This window comes from Sturnira hondurensis, unplaced genomic scaffold (genome assembly GCF_014824575.4).
Source record: "Sturnira hondurensis isolate 20B ecotype Veracruz unplaced genomic scaffold, ASM1482457v3 Scaffold0006945, whole genome shotgun sequence".
Lineage (NCBI taxonomy): Eukaryota > Metazoa > Chordata > Mammalia > Chiroptera > Phyllostomidae > Sturnira > Sturnira hondurensis.
In genome coordinates this window covers 80,992-89,990 of record NW_028079576.1, presented here as the reverse complement: position 1 = coordinate 89,990, position 8,999 = coordinate 80,992, and positions in this window count along the sequence as shown.

Sequence of the window (8,999 nt, the reverse complement as noted above, 5' to 3'; positions counted from 1 at the left end):
TTACATGATTGCTGTATGACTTCATTAAAAATTAAACCTTTGATGCACCTGAAATTTACTTTGGCATATGAAATGGACAATAAAATTTTTAAAGCAAAGAGAAATGCACACATGTATAACATATACACATGCTGATATTTATTAGATGCCTCTGAAAAGATGCATTAGAAATTAAGGAGTCCTCTGAAAATAAGAACATAAAGGCAGAAGTCAGAAGAACATTTTTTAAATCTATGACCATTTTAGTCAACACTGTGTGTGTCTCTTTAAATAAATATTTGCTTTATCTTTAAAAGCCATAACAGGATGCTACAACAAAGGCCTGAACATGCCAAGCTTCATCCCAGGATAAAGGAAAGGTTGAAGTAGTAAAGTTACAGTTGGGGAGTCCAAAACGAGCTGAAGCTTTGTGAGTTACAAGAACATTGACAATTTCTGGACACCAGGGTTTATGGGAAATGAAAGATAGGACACTCTCAATATATAAAGAAAAAACTTATCTGCAAAAACACCTAAACTCTATATTAAATTTATAGTAGAGTGTGAGTTTCAAAATATAGAGCACTAAGGAAAAGTGAATAGTGATAAAAGAGAAATCAGGAGAAACCTAAAATTCATTCTGGATCCTTGTTGCTCCCTCATTTACCATATTCAATCAATCACTAACAACTTACATTCTACTTTCTAAATACCTATTAAGTCACTTCTCTCAAGGGATACCTGTCTCCTTGATTAATGAAATAGCTTCCTAATGAGTGTTCTGCGTATGTGCCAGTCCTCCCGAAATTCATATCCTACATTGTAAGCAGGGTGATGTTTTCAAAATGCAACTTGGGTCACCACCCTGCCTGAAAGTCATTAATTGCTTCCCATCAGAGTTAAGATAAAGATCAATTTGTTAAAGTGACATATGATCAACTCAAAGTCTGTATGCTACTCAACTTCCTAGGCTCATCCCCTACATGCTCCCCCTCAATTCCCCACCACAAACCCACCAACCTTCTAGAAGTTCCTTCAAACACAGACACTTTAGAAATGATGGGTTACCTGTCTCCAGAACTCTGTCTTAGAAAATGTTGCAGATTTTGTTTCAATCTCCACCTCCCACGAGAAGCCTTGTTAGGTCTATGAGAGCTTCTTGTCCTACCAGGCAGCTCTCTTCACAGCACTTTAATAACCTGCAGAGGGGTAGGGTACTTGTCTGCCTGATCATTTGCATAATGACCGTCCACCACAAAGCCATTGGGTTCACCGGAGATTTGGGGATAGAAACTGGCTTTACTTAGGAAATAATGTTGTAAAAACTACATATGGTATCAGATACTTACTAAATTTATTAGAGTGATCACTTTATAAGTTATATAAATGTCTAATTACTATGTAGTATGCCTGAAACTAATACAATATTGTGTGTTAACTGTAATTAAAAATAAAAATATTTGAAAAGAAAGTGCTCACTATACATTTTCTGGATAAACAACGAAAAAAATAAAGCAAGGAGGAGTGAGTGAGAGCTTTCTAGATGCTTGGCCAGGTGATCAGTTGGCATTTTAGTTGCTAGGCAAGAATAAAAGGGATGGGGCTGCTTTTCGATTGATAAACTCAGAGATACCAAGACTGAAGGTGTTAGAAGAGAGTCAACCACCTCAGACCTATTCACTGTGATAAAAATGACCGACATTTCTGGTTTTCTTCCTTTTGCTTTGGATAATGACAGAAGCTAATTGACTTGTTGAAAACATACATTTCTAATACTTTAAGTAACGATTTCTCTATTATATCTATAGACAGAATTCTACAGTCATAACCCCAGTTTAATACCATACTTTTGTATAATTTGATCCCTAACAAAGCAATTTCCACTTGTAAACATTGCTAACCTGGTTAAAACAAATCTTGTGTAATGAAACTGAGGTGCTTATTTAATTCAAAGGGGAAAAGAAAACAGACCATCTAAGCTAAATTCTATTAAAAGGAAGCAAAGTGCAACCACAGCATCTGTTTGCTTACACATCACTCCCATTTGTGCAGTATTTTATTTTAAAATTCACTGGGATAAGTTAAATAAGTCAGATAAAGGCAAATGCCTTATCATTCCACTTTCGTGCTAAAAAATAAATGAACAAACAAAACTAAACAGACTCATAGGTACAGAGAACAAACTGGTGGTTGCCAGAAAGGAAGGGCCCGGGTAGAGAAGGTGAAGGGATTGAGAACTACAGTTGGCAGTTACAGAACGGGCATGGGGATGTGAAGTACAGCGTAGGGAATGTGGTCAGGGGTATTGTAATGACCAAGTGTGGTGCCAAGTTGGTACTTGAAATTTGGGGGAATCGCTTTGTAAATCATATGATTGTCTAATCACTGCAGTGTACACCTGAAACTGATATAAAATAATATTAAACATTAAAAATAAAGAATATTATATAAAACATTAAAGAGATTTTTAAATGCAAAAGTATGTAAAATTAATTGGGATTAACTATGTTTGCATTTGTTTTAGTTTATGTACTTTTGACTTTGTCTATACCATTCATGGTGAGTAGAATGAAAAATTCTTTTAAAAAAAAGCTAGAATAGGGGCTCCTATTTCCTTAAAGTACATATTATTTAACTAGGATAAAACTGCTTTTAGTACACATACAAACATGTGTGTGTTGCATTATTTACATATATAATATGTGCATATGCGTATTATTTGTATATGTGTGTGAAACAATTACATATATGAATTGGGGGGGTCTGCAGGCAGAGCACCCCCATCCACCACAGATGAGAACAATTCTACCGAGACATCATCTGCCCATGAAAGAAAGGTTGCCAATCACTCAAAGGAAAAGGGCCTTGAGCCTCTTCCTCAATGGGCATTTGTTGGGTTTAATTTGCATAGGAATACAGGGCATATACACAAAACTCAATCATTGCCAGGCAGTAATGATCAAACAATAGATAACGTTCAAAGAATTATGAGGACTTATTCTGAGTCAGGGTCAAATAGCCAAAGGGCCATAAAACTTTAGGAAACAAATTCATTTTAGGCTTGGACCCTGACAAGGGTATCAGCAAAATTGAGGGAATCAGCAAGGCAGTTTTCATGGGATTTTATGCATTCTTTCTTAGGTCTGATGGCTCCAGGGAACTCGCCCTTTCCAGGACAGGGCTGCACCCACCACCAGTATTGTTTCAGGCTTAAGTCAGGTTGGGGATGTGAGCAACCAAGAGACTAGGAGACTTTTTACAGACAGAATGAGGACTCAGGCTATGTCAAAGCTGAGAGGTGAGGGTCCATCATCCTCATTTTTCTATAGTCCCCCAAGTCCTTCCCTATGGCCCCATTGTGACGATTCCTGTCCTAGGTTGTCCCTCCCTTGAGGAATCTTACCTGTCATTGGTTAGCTAGTCATCTGCACAGGGCCAAGCAGGGTGAAATAAAGAGGGCAGAGATGGCGCCCCTGCTGGGAAGAAAAGTTTTGTCTCCTTAGTGGCTTAGGGTTCCAAGGTCTTTTACTCAGCCTTAGCCATGGTGGGGCAGTTACAGCTTCTGAAACTGGGCAGGGCAGTTTCCAACAAATTAGCATACATAGATATAGTTTAAAAGGATTGAAAAGCAATTTTAAATCGAGTGGTAAAAGTCATAATGGGGACTATTTATTAATTTCCTACTATGTACTGTGTAAGAAATGTTAGTTATCTCCATTTTCAAATGTGGCAATTAAGAATAAGAAAGCTAATGTGCAATTTCCAAAGTTATAATATTTACTATGTGTCTGAACCCACTCAAAGCCAATATGCTCCAGAGACAGGCTAAATGCCCTCAACTGATATCTTCTTCAGCTCTGAATTCACACACAATGGCCCTGTTTTTGTTGCTGCACCCACCAGTGGTTCTCAGAGTGATAATGGGAAAAGATGGATTGTTTCATACTTTGTACAGGACGGTACAGTGAAGAATGAATATCTGAAATCCCTTGTTCAACTCTGAAGGGGTGGCAACAGGCGTGAACATGGGAGCCCCGAGTGCACCATGGCTAGATGTACTGGAGAATCTTCCACAGTGTGGAGATAAACAGATCAAGGAGTCAACATAGGTAGAATTATCACACATTTCATCAGGACTACGCCAGCCTCCTACACTGAGGGCAGGTCGTTTTGTCTTAGTTTAAAGCATGGTGAGCTGAAACACATATTGAAGAATAAAAATAAACAGGGTTTCAGGGACTGGCATAGGTATGTTTTGTTAATATTTTATATATTATTTATTTTCAGTAAGAATTGACATGGTCAAATGGGAAAATTGAGTGAATCAGTGGACAAAGAGAGGACGGTACAACAAATCTTGGAACTAACTTAGAACGCAAACATCATTCTGCAGCTGCACTGACTGGCCAAGGACCACCCTGAGAGTATCGAGAAAGGGAAGCATAAGCAACTACAAAAATCAGTATTTGTGAGCTAAAGTCACACTATTTGCTTAAGAGAAGGAACACTCTTTGCCACTATGTTTTTTCCATGAACCTTCAACATTGTAAATTAACATGTTTTTTTAAAAAAGCAAACTAAAGCTAAGGGAATTAAACTTTATAAGAAGCTGTCAATGAGATTACAAGCATCACAAGGGTTTTTACAGCATTGTTTGCTGAGGTGCATTGCTCTGGCACAGGGCGTGTAACTGTGAAGACAACAGTGATTGTCCCCGTGGTGTTCCTCGTTCAGTGGAGGTGAAAGACCGTGCTGGAATATACACGCAGAGAGAGTGACAGTGAGCTGAAAATGGGTGGAAGGAGGGGTGGTCCTTTGTGGGCATCTCTAAGGAACTAACATTTGAGTAGATAACCTGGACAAAATGAAGAAGAAAGCCACACAAGATAGGGAATCACAAGTTCAAGGCCCTATGGCAAAACAGCTTGAAGTTATGGAGGGGGGTGCGGAGGCCCATGTGGTTAGATCCTAATGAGCAAAGTTCTGACCTGTGCAAGGGTGTTAGAGGGGCCAGCGGGCAGGCTCCGGGGTCATTGTAAGGACTTGGGCTTTAAATTTGAGATGGAGAGCCAAGGCAGTTTTTACCTAGGATCATGAGATAATTGATAACACTTACAAAAACCTAAAAAAAATTTGGTTGGTATATGGAAAGTGACAATGGAATGGAATGAATAGATGAAAGGAGACCACTAGGAGGCCATCGCAGTATCCAGTATAGACTATGGCACTGGTTCAGACTTGTGGCATTAAGAGTATTAAGTAAGTAGTGCTTGGGACACAGTGAGAACTCAACAAATGTGACCTATTGTCATGACTGTGACAGTAGTAGCAGGGTAATGGTGGAAAGTAGCTAAAATTAGAAAATATTTTTGAGATAAAGCCCACAGAAATTTCTAACAGATTGAAAGTGGATAGTCAGAGCTGAAGAAACCAAGAATTCTTGTTAGGCATGAGAAACTGGCTCAATGAAGTAGCTATTTACTTATGTGGGGGGTAGGGAGACACTTGAGGCAGAACTAAGTCTCTATTCCACTATTATTTGCAAAAGAGAGAAATTTATATTATGCTAAAAATGTAAATGCCTCATATTGACAGGGCATTCACATGCTTTATCTTATTGATTGCCCTCACCTGAATTTCCAGTGAGATGAAAAGACCGTGATCCTTTCTGTAGAGATGAGAAAACTGAGCCTGAGGGAAGTATAATTGGATGCAAAGTCTATAAATCATCCAAGACATATTATCACAGCATATTATGCATTAGCAAATATTGGCTGTACTGCTGAATTCAACTGTATTCTCTGGAAAAATTAATGCTGAATTTCCCTTGAAATATACTGATAAACTATCATATGTACACTTATAAACCATATGTATACCCATAAAAAGAAAAGGGAATAGTCACAAATTACTTAGAAAAGGTTGAGAAATGGAACAAAGGCTGGAGGAATTGAAGTAATAAAGGTAATCAAAGGTAAACACAAATTGTTTTCTCCTGAAGTTTTTGAAAAATACAAAACTAAAGAGCAAATTAAAAAATCAATGAAAAAACCCAACTTCTATATTTTATCAGATTGCCTATTGTAAAATCATGAGGCCAAACAATTTTTGCATAAATGAATATATGCAAATGCCAGACAATTTTAGCACCCCAAATTCCACTTTTGTTGCAAGAAGGCTAATGACAGGAAGCAAAACAGTTGACTAAACATAGCACCTAAAGTCACCACACTAAGGTCAATTCACAGAATTTCAGTGATTTAAAGTCTGGTCTTAATCAGTTCCTTTAATCTCTCTGTATAATTTTTTTCACTTCTGAAATAGTTATTAAAACTGACCTCAAAAACATTTTGAAATACAAGTAAATAAGATGTTTTAGAAAAATGAATAACTATATTAAAGCAAAGTTAGGTGCACATATGCTCTGGTTAAAAATAAAATAACATTCATTAATAATAATTTCTTTCATTTTCATAGCTTAAATTAATGAAATTCCAACCAATGCCAGGCATTTTATACATATTATCTCCAACTCTCACAATATTAAACAATAAATATTATCTTCATTTTACCCCAATATTAATTAACTTGTATGAATTCAAAATAATAGTTAATGGCAGATATGAAATTTAGAATAAAGATCTAACACTGAAGTTTTTTTTCCTTTTTCATTGTAAACATTGCACAAAATTTTAGGATAAACTAGAAAAACTAAGGAATAAAAAGCAAAATTCTATAGCTCTCTCTAATGGCATTTATAAGTAATAACCAGTGCACAGTTATACTGTAGATTTTCTAATAATGAAATTCAATACATAGTGTGAGAACTGAATGATGCAGTGAGTGCTGTGAAAGGCAGGTGACCAGTGGCAGTGGGGTAGCTTCCCCCAAAAGTTGGACACTCAATTGTCTTTAAAAGGGGCAAGATTCATGGAAGAAATATAGAGGATCAAAAATGTCTTTCCAGAAATTGAAGGGTGGCATAAATAATGAGAGACATGATTCACAGCATGCTTGTGGATTAAGTATCAAGTCAATCTTGTTTTAGAGGCAAACTGATATCTTTATAGCACTTGGTAATTTAAAAAGCACTCATATGTGTGTGCATGTGTGGAAGTTTATGCATATGTACATACATGCATGTATACATACACATGTGTATATAATTATACTTGATCTGCATCAAACTTTAAAAGCAACTGTGTAGAGATTAAACTAGTTAATATTGGAGCCAGAACTCAAAACTCATGCCCTCTCACTCCAAAATTCACCTAGGGGATTAGTGGAGATAATGATATAGGATACTCAGCTGTCCGTCATGCTGAGTATCAAACATCAATGTGTGGTTGTCTCTTTCATGCCCCCTACTGGAGACCTGACCTGCAACTCAGGCATGTGCCCCGACTAGGAATCGAACCAGCTACCCTTTGGTTCAAAGTAGAGTATTTGCTCCACTGAACCTCACCAGGAAGGGCGGTGCTCTTCCTATTTTTAGGTGCAGGCACATCATAACAAAGAGAGTATTGCAATAAGGAAAATCATAATGTTTTTGCTGGTGGAGAGTCTTGCCTTTAAGTTGTAAAAAAACACAACATCTATGAAGCATAATAAAATGAGGCGTACTCATATATCTTTATCTCTGTGTTAAAAAGCTATTGTTCCATCAAATCCAAGTAACTGAACCTTATCAGATCCATCATTCTTTAAAAGAAGATAAAGAAACTGGGTATTATAATCTGAATAATGAATCATCAAAATATCCCTGCCTGAATCTTTGGAACCTGTCAATATGTTGCTTTACATAGAAAACAAAACAAAACAAAACAAAACAAAACAAAGATGTGGTTTTGGCAGGTGTGACAAAAGGTAATGATCTTGGGATAGAATACCATCCGGAATTTTCCATTGGGAAAATCTAATCCCATAAGCCCTTAACAGTGAAAGAAGGCAGAAGATTGAAGTACAAAAACTGAAAAAAGTGGCTAAAAAGATGCAAATTATGAAACATTCTTGACCCACTATTGCTGCCTTTGAAGATAGAAGATGACAGCCATTACTTTAGAAGCATGGGTGGCTTCTGAAAGCGCGGTATGACCCTCAACCAGCAGCAAGGAAATGGTGACCTTAGCCCAGCCATAGGACCACAGGAACCGAATTCTCCCAACAACCTGAGTAAGAAAGTCTCTCCGAGAGCCTCCAGAAACAAGTGCACCCCAAAGACAGTGTGAGACCTATGTCAGGGTCTGACCTACGGAGCTGTGAGATGATAAGTTCATGTTCTTTTAAAGCCACTAAATCTGTAGAATTTTGTCACGGCAATCATGTAAAACAGATTGAGTTGGGTGTTGTAATTAGGCAAATATGAGTGTAAATCTCACTTCTCTTTGTGTGATTTTGGGGTAAGTCACATTTTCATTCAGTTATATCGCATATAAATGGAAGATGATCTTACACCAAAAAATGCATCCAAAATGCCAAACAGTGCCCTAGTACACCACCCATAGCAGACTATCAACAAATGATGGCTGTTATTATTACTATTATTGTTATCCTAATTAGCATTTATTTGGAGGGACCTTCATAACACTTATTATCACAATATTATAGCACATCATATGTTTTAAAATAATTATTCATTTCCAATAATGCCTCTCCTATGAAATTATAAATTTCTTATGAAAAAACAAAAGGTTTATGGTTTTTAGATATGCATCACTAGAGCTTAGAACATTATGATATATGTATATAATCCACTCAATAAGCATATGTTAAATGGAACCACAGTGGAATACCTATTTAAGATGTTTGAACTTTATCTTTTAGCATCAGAAAGCTGTTCAGTAATTCTTAGCAGAGGAGTGATGTGGTCAGAGTATTATTTTAGGAATTTTTATTTTTTTAACTGAAAAATGAATTGAAATTGGGAGTAACTGGAAGCAGTGAGACTAGTTAGGTCTCAATTAGTCAGTTTATTTCATTTGATATTTGACATATTAGGAAACTGACACACAGAGATGAGG